The sequence below is a fragment of the Sus scrofa genome, chromosome 2 (assembly GCF_000003025.6).
Source record: "Sus scrofa isolate TJ Tabasco breed Duroc chromosome 2, Sscrofa11.1, whole genome shotgun sequence".
Lineage (NCBI taxonomy): Eukaryota > Metazoa > Chordata > Mammalia > Artiodactyla > Suidae > Sus > Sus scrofa.
This window is the reverse complement of record NC_010444.4, coordinates 146,409,820-146,419,069: the sequence shown is the minus strand read 5'-3', so window position 1 is coordinate 146,419,069 and position 9,250 is coordinate 146,409,820. Positions and strand designations below refer to the sequence as shown.

Here is a 9,250-nt window from a genome sequence, read left to right as displayed (position 1 = left end):
ATAAAGAGACTAGAGTATAGCTAAAGAAAAATATATTTATGCTGTTTATACACAGTATTTTATATGTTTTATATATATAGCATGATACACATTTACATATACATATTTATGTGTGTATAGGTATATGAAATCAGGAAACAACTTAGTTTTCCACTCAAAATACCAATAATACCACTCGCTGCTTAAGGAATATTTAAAAGTGTAAGGTATATGACAAGCACACTATTAAAAACAATGACCGCTAACATTTTAATTTTTAAATTTTTAATTATTTTTTATTTTTTTTTGTCTTTTGTCCTTTTAGGGCTGCACACCTGGCATATAGAGGTTCCCAGGCTAAGGGTCTAATCAGAGCCGCAGCCATGGCAGATCCGAGCCACGTCTGTGACCTACACCACAGCCCCCGGCAACACTGGAAAATCAACCCACTGAGCAATACCAGGGATTGAACCCGCAACCTCATGGTTCCTAGTTGGATTCGTTTCCACTGTGGCATGATAGGAACTCCCTTTTTTTATTTCTTAATTTTGTACTTTTTTAAAACTAAGTATAGTTAATTTACCATGTTGCATCAATTTCTGCTGTACAGCAAAGTGACCCAGTCATATATATATATATATGTGTGTGTGTGTATATATATATATAATATATATATATATATATAAAGATTGGATATAGTTCCCCGTGCACAGTAGGACCTCATTGCTTATCTATTCTACATGTAATAGTTTGTATCTACCAACCCCAAACTCCTAGTCCATCCTGCTCCCTCCCCCTTGGCAACCACAAGTCTGTTCTCTATGTCTGTGAGTCTGTTTATGTTCTGTAGATAGGTTGATTTATGTCATATTTTAGATTCCACATATAAGTGATATCATGTGACATTTGTCTTTTTCTTTCTGACTTACCTCACTTAGTTTCAACATTCTTAAGTCCTTACTATGTACCAGGCACATTGTACTACAGAGACATTTGTCTTTTTCTTTCTGACTTACTCACTTAGTTTCAACATTCTTAAGTCCTTACTATGTACCAGGCACATTGTACTACAGAGACACAATTATATGTATATAATTCTCACAACAGCCAATGAGTCTGCACTTCACAGGTAGGATAACTGACAGTAAGAGAGACTAAATGATGAATTCATTCAATTATATACGGTTAGCCAGTGGCAAGTCGTGGTTATACATAAAGTTATTTTGGCTCCACAGTGATGATGCTAATCTCTGTACGATACATCCTCTCTAACGATCCCGGACAAGTACCAGGATCTCTCAATTTGTGGGGTGATGCCATCTGCAACAGACTCACCTGGGGTACATACTAAAGGGTAATTGCTATGCTCTCTGACTCACTTTCCAAATTAGAGTCTCTAGAAAGCAGATCCCAAAGATCTACATTTTTAATTTACTCCAGGGGTGACTTTTTAAAAATGCCAATATTTGAGAATGAGTGTGGCAAACAGGTACGCTCACGACTGTGAGAATAATACAGTGGAAAGACGATGCTATCCGAAGTCGGCTGACCTTGTTTTTAATCCCACCATGCAAGTAATAAGTTCTTTGACTTTGGACAAGTTACTTAACCTTTCTGGGCCTATATTTTCCCATCTGCAAAGACATAATATTAGATCAGATGTCTACTGTAACATTTGGCAAATATTTTAAACAATAGCCCCCTCCCCCACAACATGAGAACTATTAGTTCTATTAGGCTCTGCCTTGATCAGTCCATCTACAAGTCCTGTCTGCAGGGCCAGCCCCTGTGCTCCAGACTTTCACTGTCTGGAGTAGAGTCAAGACTGTTCAGCATCACAGCCGGGGAAGACTATAACCTGGGAGCAAAAGCATGGATTTCCTTCCCTGGCCTCCAGTATTCTTCTAGGCATAATTAAATATGCATGAGTAAGTGCTACCTTTCCAAACGTTCCAGGCTGGGGCACAGAGGTAGATTTTTCTGGCCAGCAGCATATTTTCATGGAAAACAAACAGTATTTTCTATTTGAGAAAGCAGGGACATTTAGAACTGACAGCAACAGCTCCCTAATCTATTTCAGCTAAGAGGTAATCATTTCCAATCACTGAAACCATTCCTGCAAATCCAACAGCATGCATTTCATTTGTGGCTCACACAACGGTACTGGCCTTTACTAGAGAAGTAAATATGTCCTCAGTGGCTGCTTTGTATTGGCAATTAACCGATCTGTTGGCAGAGTCTGGCGTCTGCATATGCAAATGCATGTTTAGCAGCACACCATAGAATGCAGGGACACAAGCATATTTCACAGGCATATTCTGGGAACCTGGAAGAAAATGTGGTCTTTATTTTAATCTGCAGTGGCTGTCCAGTGTTTTCCATACCAACATGTTTACTAAATGAGTGTTTGATATTTAGGTCCCAAAATAAACAGCTAATGAATATTCATGTATGGTGAAGGCAATCAGAGAAAGAGCCAAGAATAGGCCTTCAGAGCGCATACTCCTACTTCCCATCTGTAACCATTAGGATAACAGGACTACACTGCCACTAGCGAGGTGCAGAGTCATTCATTCAACCAACAGCTATCACTGCACCTCATGTACGAGCCATGAAAATAAACAACGGTGGCTTTTTTTTTATTTCAAGAGAAAAAAAATTACCTGAAAGTAGAGAATAACGATTAAAAAATATTTATTCAACAAATATTTATTGAGTACATACTTCATGGGAGACACTGATGTAGGCTCCGAAGCTTCAAGCAATGTTTATTTAAAAAGTGATAAAAATAATTTCCCTTGCAGAGTTTACGTTAACTTTAGGAAGACAAAGATCAAATGCATATAAAATACACAGGATGACAGACAGTGATGAGTACTCTCCAAGAAAGAAAGGAGGGAGGGTAGGAGGGAGGAATAGGGGGTGCTAGTGAAAGGAGGCTGATTTAAATAAAGAGATCAGGAAAAGTCCCACCAAGAGGTTAAAATCTGATTATAGATTTGATGAAGATAAGAGAGTGAATCACTGGGGCATCAGTGGCAAGAGTGCTATAGGCAGAGAAAAGTGTAAGTGCAAAATCTCAGAAGCAGGTGAGTGCCCAGTAAGTTATAAGAAAAAAAGGGAAGCTTGTAGGACTAACACAGAGGGAACAAACTTTAAGAAAGTAGTGAGAGGGATAAGAAGACGACAGATATAAGGCTTTGTAAACCATAAAAAACTTTTGATTCTGAGACAGGAAGCTACTGCAATTTAAGCAAAGGAATGGCATTGTCAAACTTTTACTTTAAAAAGTAAACACAAACATAAGTGATATCATATGGTGTTTTTCTTTCCCTTTTTTGACTTACTTCACTTAGGATGGGAATCTCTATAGATGCATCCATGTTGCTGCTAATGGCATTAACTTGTGGGGTCTAAAATATGGCACACATGAATCTATCCACAACACAGAAACAGACTCACGGAGATACAGAACAAATTTGTGGATGCCAGGGGAGAGGGGGGAGGGAGTGGGATGGACTAGGGGTTTGGGGTCAGCAGATATAAACTACTGCAGTTAGAATGAATAAGCGGTGAGACTCTACTGTATAGCACAGGGTTCTACACTGAATCTCTTGGGCTAGAACAGGATAGAAGATAATATAAGAAAAAGAGTGTATATATGTGCATGTCTGGGTCTCTTTGCTACACAGCAGAAGTTGGCACAACATTGTAAATCAACTATGCTTCAATACAAAAATTAAAAACAGACTTTTGTTTTGTTAATGTGGTGTACCATGTTGTGTAACTGGGTTACAGAACACTGTAAACCAGCTATCATGGAAAACATAAAAATCATTATAAATTAAAAAAATTAAAAACAGAAACATAAATAAAAGGAATTTGCTAAAAAATAAAATTAAATTAAAAGAGAGACATTTGCCATGGAGCTGAAAGTAGAATACAGCAGACGAGGGCAGAAGAAGGAAATCCAGTGGGGTGGGCTTTGCTATTATCACGTTAGAGATGGAGGCTTGGATGAGAGTAGCTGCGGTGAAGTTGGCAGCCACTAGTTGGATTTTGGATACTTTACATGTGGAGCTAATATGATTTCTTGGACCATCTGATTTTCACTTTGAGATATAATATATATGTAGAAAGTGTGTAAACGTAAATGTGAAATTTACCAAATAACGTAAAGCAAACACCAAGTATCCCCACCCAGGCTAAGGAACAGAACACAGCCAGCACTCCAGACACTCCACAGAGTGAGCATGCTGGAAGAGAGATGGGGTATGCTACGCAGCAGAATGAGAGACATAAAGGAGACCCACATGAAATCTATAAAGCTGAAAATTACAAGGTATTAAATTAAGAAAATCACTAATAGGATGAATTGCAGAATAAACGATTAATAAACTTTCCAAGATTACGTCTTTAGTGGAAAAGGATGGGACTACATTCTTGAGAAACAGGATGGACAGCTTCCAATAGAAGTAAAAGCTGTTCCCACAGTCTCTTGTCATTCCCAGAGGAAGCCTTCTCTTCAGAGTAAAAAACATATATTCAGAGTTACTGGCTAACAGATTGTACTGAGACTATTCTTATTCAGTCCTGATATCTAATCGCAGTGGTTCAAACTGCTAGAGCAGAAGAAAATATGGGCCAAATATTTATTATAAGCGTCCAATAACTTAGATGGTCTGGCATACAAGTTACATGATTTGGGCTACAGAATAATCTCTTTTTAAAAGACTGCTGGCAGTGGAGCCTCTGCATACTTGGTTAATCTCAAATGAACAGATAGAGTAACAGGAATTGCTTTAATTAAAAAATACTATAGAACAAAAGATCCTGTTCCAGGCTATTCTGTTCTAGTGGCAGAACACAGTACCATAACAGCTTGAGAGAAGACTGTAAAAAAATATGCTTCCGAACAGAGAAAAACACTTTTTATCAGTACCTGGATCTATGGTCTATAATAACTACCATAATTATGCCGTGTGAGAGAAAACAGAGGGTAAGGATCTAAGACATTTAATAGCACCAAAGTATGCAGAGGCAGCACTAATAATCATACCTGATTCTTGAAATCATCTTAACGTTGTATTAAATATTAGGATATTTTAGCTAAGAATTTCTCTCATACTGAGAGCTCAAAGAGCTACAAGTTTTTGCCACTCTATCTTAGGGTTAGCCAAGGGAAGAGTGCAGATATGAAGCCTTAAAAGAGATCATGGAATGTGTGAAGTGCTGGGCTTCAAATCTCCTTCAGGAAGATTGAATCGAAGGCTCTGGCTAAAACAAGAATTACCGGATCCTTATTGACACATGAGTCTCATTGTAAAGCCTCCTCCCCCAACCCTGAGCAACCTGTCCTACTCCTTCCTACCCGCTACCAGGAACAATAGGCAGCCCACTCCTCTCCCCACCTTATATGCCCCAACCAACCAGCAAGTGTACTGTTAAGACCCCTTTGTTCCCAATCAGCATGTCAGCAGGGCTATCACAAGACCTCTCCCTTCTTCCTGGGTTATAAAAACAGACATGACCACACACTGTCTCAGTGTTGGCTTTCCCTGGTTGTCAGAAAGTCATCCTGCTGCATCAGCAGCACTTCTATTCTCATAAACTCTTCTTTCTTTTCACTTCATGCTCTGATACTTTCTAGAAATTCTTCTTCCAACCATGTGCACAGACCAGGACATGAAGCAAAAAACAAAAATGGAGTGTTGAAAGTGCTTCCTTTGGTTTTGGTGGAAGATTTGCTACCAAAATTACCAAGGTATCCTTTTTTAAAATATATGTGTATGTGTGTGTGTGTATATATATATCTATAATGTATATATAATTTTATATATATGTGTATATGTATATATATATAAAATGATTGTTATGTTTTTCCGTTATAGCTGGTTTACAGCGTTCTGTCAATTTTGTACTATACAGCATGGTGACCCAGTTACACATGCAGGTATACATTCTTTTTTCTCACATTATTATGCTCCATCATAAGTGACTAGACATAGTTCCCAGTGCTACACAGCAGAATCTCATTGCTAATCCATTCCAAAGGCAATAGTCTGCATCTATTAACCTCAAGCTTCCAATCCATCACACTCCCTCCCCCTCCCCCTGCAATGACAAATCTATTCTCCAAGTCCATGATTTTCTGTTGAGAATTATAAAACATTAATCAAGGAAATTAAGGAAGATGTAAAGAAATGGAAAGATATTCCATGCTCCCGGGTTGGAACAATTAATGTTGTAAAAAAAGCCATACTACCCAAAGCAATCTACAGATTCGATACAATCCCTATCAAATTACCCAGAACTAGAATAAACAATCCAAAATTTTACAGGGAACCACAGAAGGACCCAGAATTGCCAAAACAGTTCTGAGGAACAAAAACCAAGCAAGAGGCATAACTCTCCCAGACTTCAGGCAATATTACAAAGCTGCAGTCATCAAGACAGTGTGCCACTGGTACCAAAACAGACATACAGACCAATGGAACAAAATAGAGAACCAAGAAATAAACCCAGACACCTATGGTCAATTAATCTTTGACAAAGGAGGCAAGAATATAAAATGGGAAAAGAAAGTCTATTCAGCAAGTATTGCTGGGAAACCTGGAGAGCTGCATGCAAATCAATGAAACTAGAACACACCCTCACACCATGCATGAAACTAAACTCAAAATGACTTAAAGACTTAAATATAAGACAAGACACCATTAAATTCCTGGAAGAGAACATAGGCAAAACATTCTCTGACCTCAACCTTACAAAGATATCTCTTGAAATCTTCCTTCAAGTATAATCAGGTTGTAATTACTGGCCTTAGGATCAATGTCTTTATGGGCCCAGTTGCTGATCCCAACAAAAGGCCCAGCAAGGGCTGATTGTCTTTACGTAGCAGACAATCTTGTTGCTCTTGAAAAAAGAAAAGACTCCTTGAAGTATATGGTCATGTTATTCTCTAGACTGTCTTCAAGAATATGAGATGATGACAAAAACTATTCATTTGAAGGAGTTAAAAAAAACCAAAGCTGGATATGGAAGTAGAAGCAGCATCTCATTAGGCTTTGTTTCTTACGATTGGATTTATGTATATGTGTGTGAATATATATACATGCATGTGTGCATAGATCTGTGTGTGAATATATAATACATGATGTTTATCATATAGGCATATGAGGTTTCTTTGTGCTTTATGATGCATTACAGTGAAATTATTTGTTGATTTATAAATATACTGCCCTTTGATTTTTTTTCTATTTTCTCCCAATGTTTAGGGATCTCAAAGCAAGAAATGTATTTAATCATGTAACAGATTAATGCTAAACTTTTTGGGCCCTTTGTCAGTAGGTTATAATTTGATCTGGTATTGATCTTTTCACAAAGAACAGAACTGAGGAACTCATGTAACTGAAGATCACACAAAATAAATCTGCATAAAATTATCATTACTCTTTTATGTTTATATTTTATTTTTTACACAAGATTGTGTAAGATATAATTAAAGCTCCAATGATTTAACAATCTTTCCAATTTTTCATGATTTTTAGGAATGAAGACTTTAAGAAAATACTTGAAAATAAATTACACTGCCTTTTATTCATTAATCAGCAAATAAAATATGGCCTCAGTGAAGTTGTTTGTCTTATCACATGACTTGAAATATTTGTCAGGACATGCCCTACAGAATTACTAACCTTAATGCCCTTTGTAGAATATATATTAATTGTTCTATATTAAAGAAAACAGTGGATGCTACTGGAATGCCAAGGCACTGTACCGTGATTATATACATTGGCCACAGTATTGTACTGGTGAAATGTCAAATTTGAAATGCTTGTACTGCAATTTTACATGATAGGAATCGCTGTGGCTCTAATATACACCTCACGAGCTTAGGGGGATAATTATTTCCAGGGAGAAATTCTACTTCAACTATAGAATATGTATGTAAAATTTGACAAAGGTGTTAAGTAGTGTATTTTAAAGTAATTGCACTTCTGAATTTATTTTTTGTATCCTGTGGCTGATGTGACTAAAATGAATGACTGGAGTGGTGAGTAAGTGTACTTGTTATAAATGTTTCAATCCTGTTATATGTTATTAAGTTCTTTTAAAAAACCATTGAGGAACTGTTAACTTACAAGGCTGTGCATATCAACATATACATCTATCCATTCCTTTTCATATTCTTTCAAAAATTAAATTGGATATTAAATTGTATAAAAATATTAGTGAACTTGAAGATAGAACAAAAGAAATTATTTAGACTAAAAGAGAGAAAAAGCACTGGAAAAAATGAAAAGCATCAGTGAGCTGTGGGACAACTTCATGTTTCTTAATATAGAAAGTTTTGGAATCATTATTCCCAAAGGCAAAGAAAGGAAGGGAAAAAGAAACATATTAAAAAAATGGCTGAAAACCTTGGAAAGTTGATGAAAACTATACACACAGAGATTAAAGAAGCTCAACAAACCCCAAGCACAGGAAATACGAAAGGACCTATCCTTGATCCTCTGTATATAATGTGTCTACCTGCATTGGCTGATCTGAAGATTTTCTTTCTTCCCTGGTGTCAAGCAATTTGATTAAAATATACCTTAGTTTAGGTTTTTTTTTTCATACTTTTTTGTTTGTTATAAGTATTTAGCATAGTGAGTTTTTATTGGTATTGTTGTAGGTTAAATGTTGTCCCCACAGAAAGACACACTGACGTCTTAAACCATAGCAACTCAGAAAGTGACCTTATTTGGAAATAAGGTCTTTACAGAAGTAATACTTAAAATGAGGTCACTGCTGTGGGCCCTAATCCAGTATGACTGATTTCTTTGTAAAAGGAGGGATTTAGACAGGGAGACAGGTATGCACAGAGGAAGACAACGTGAAGACCCAGAGGGAGAACACCATGCAATACATGCATCCATAAGCTAAGGAACATCAAAGATGACCAGAAAACCATCTGGCTTTCTGGAAGAGGCAAGGAAGGACTCCGTTTTATGGTTCAGGGGGAGCATGACCTTGCTGGCACCTCTTCATTCTTAAACCTCAGACCTGTAGAGTAGGAAAGATCCTGGAAGTGCTCCAAAACAAGTGAGATCAAAGACAGTCCCTCAGGCAACCCACAGGACAGCTGGATCACTGGATGCCCTCTCCAATTCCTTCCCTCCCCAGGGAGAAGCCACGAACTAAGGCCTTCCACCTATTTCCTCTGTGCTAAATCAAGGGAAGGGCTGTGGTGATTAGCCGTGGGCTAGATCAAACCACTGTCATT

At 37.4% G+C, this 9,250-nt stretch overlaps 1 pseudogene; it reads left to right on the top strand.

Moving 5' to 3' along the window:
• Nucleotides 1,452-5,186, top strand: LOC100620213 (annotated as a pseudogene).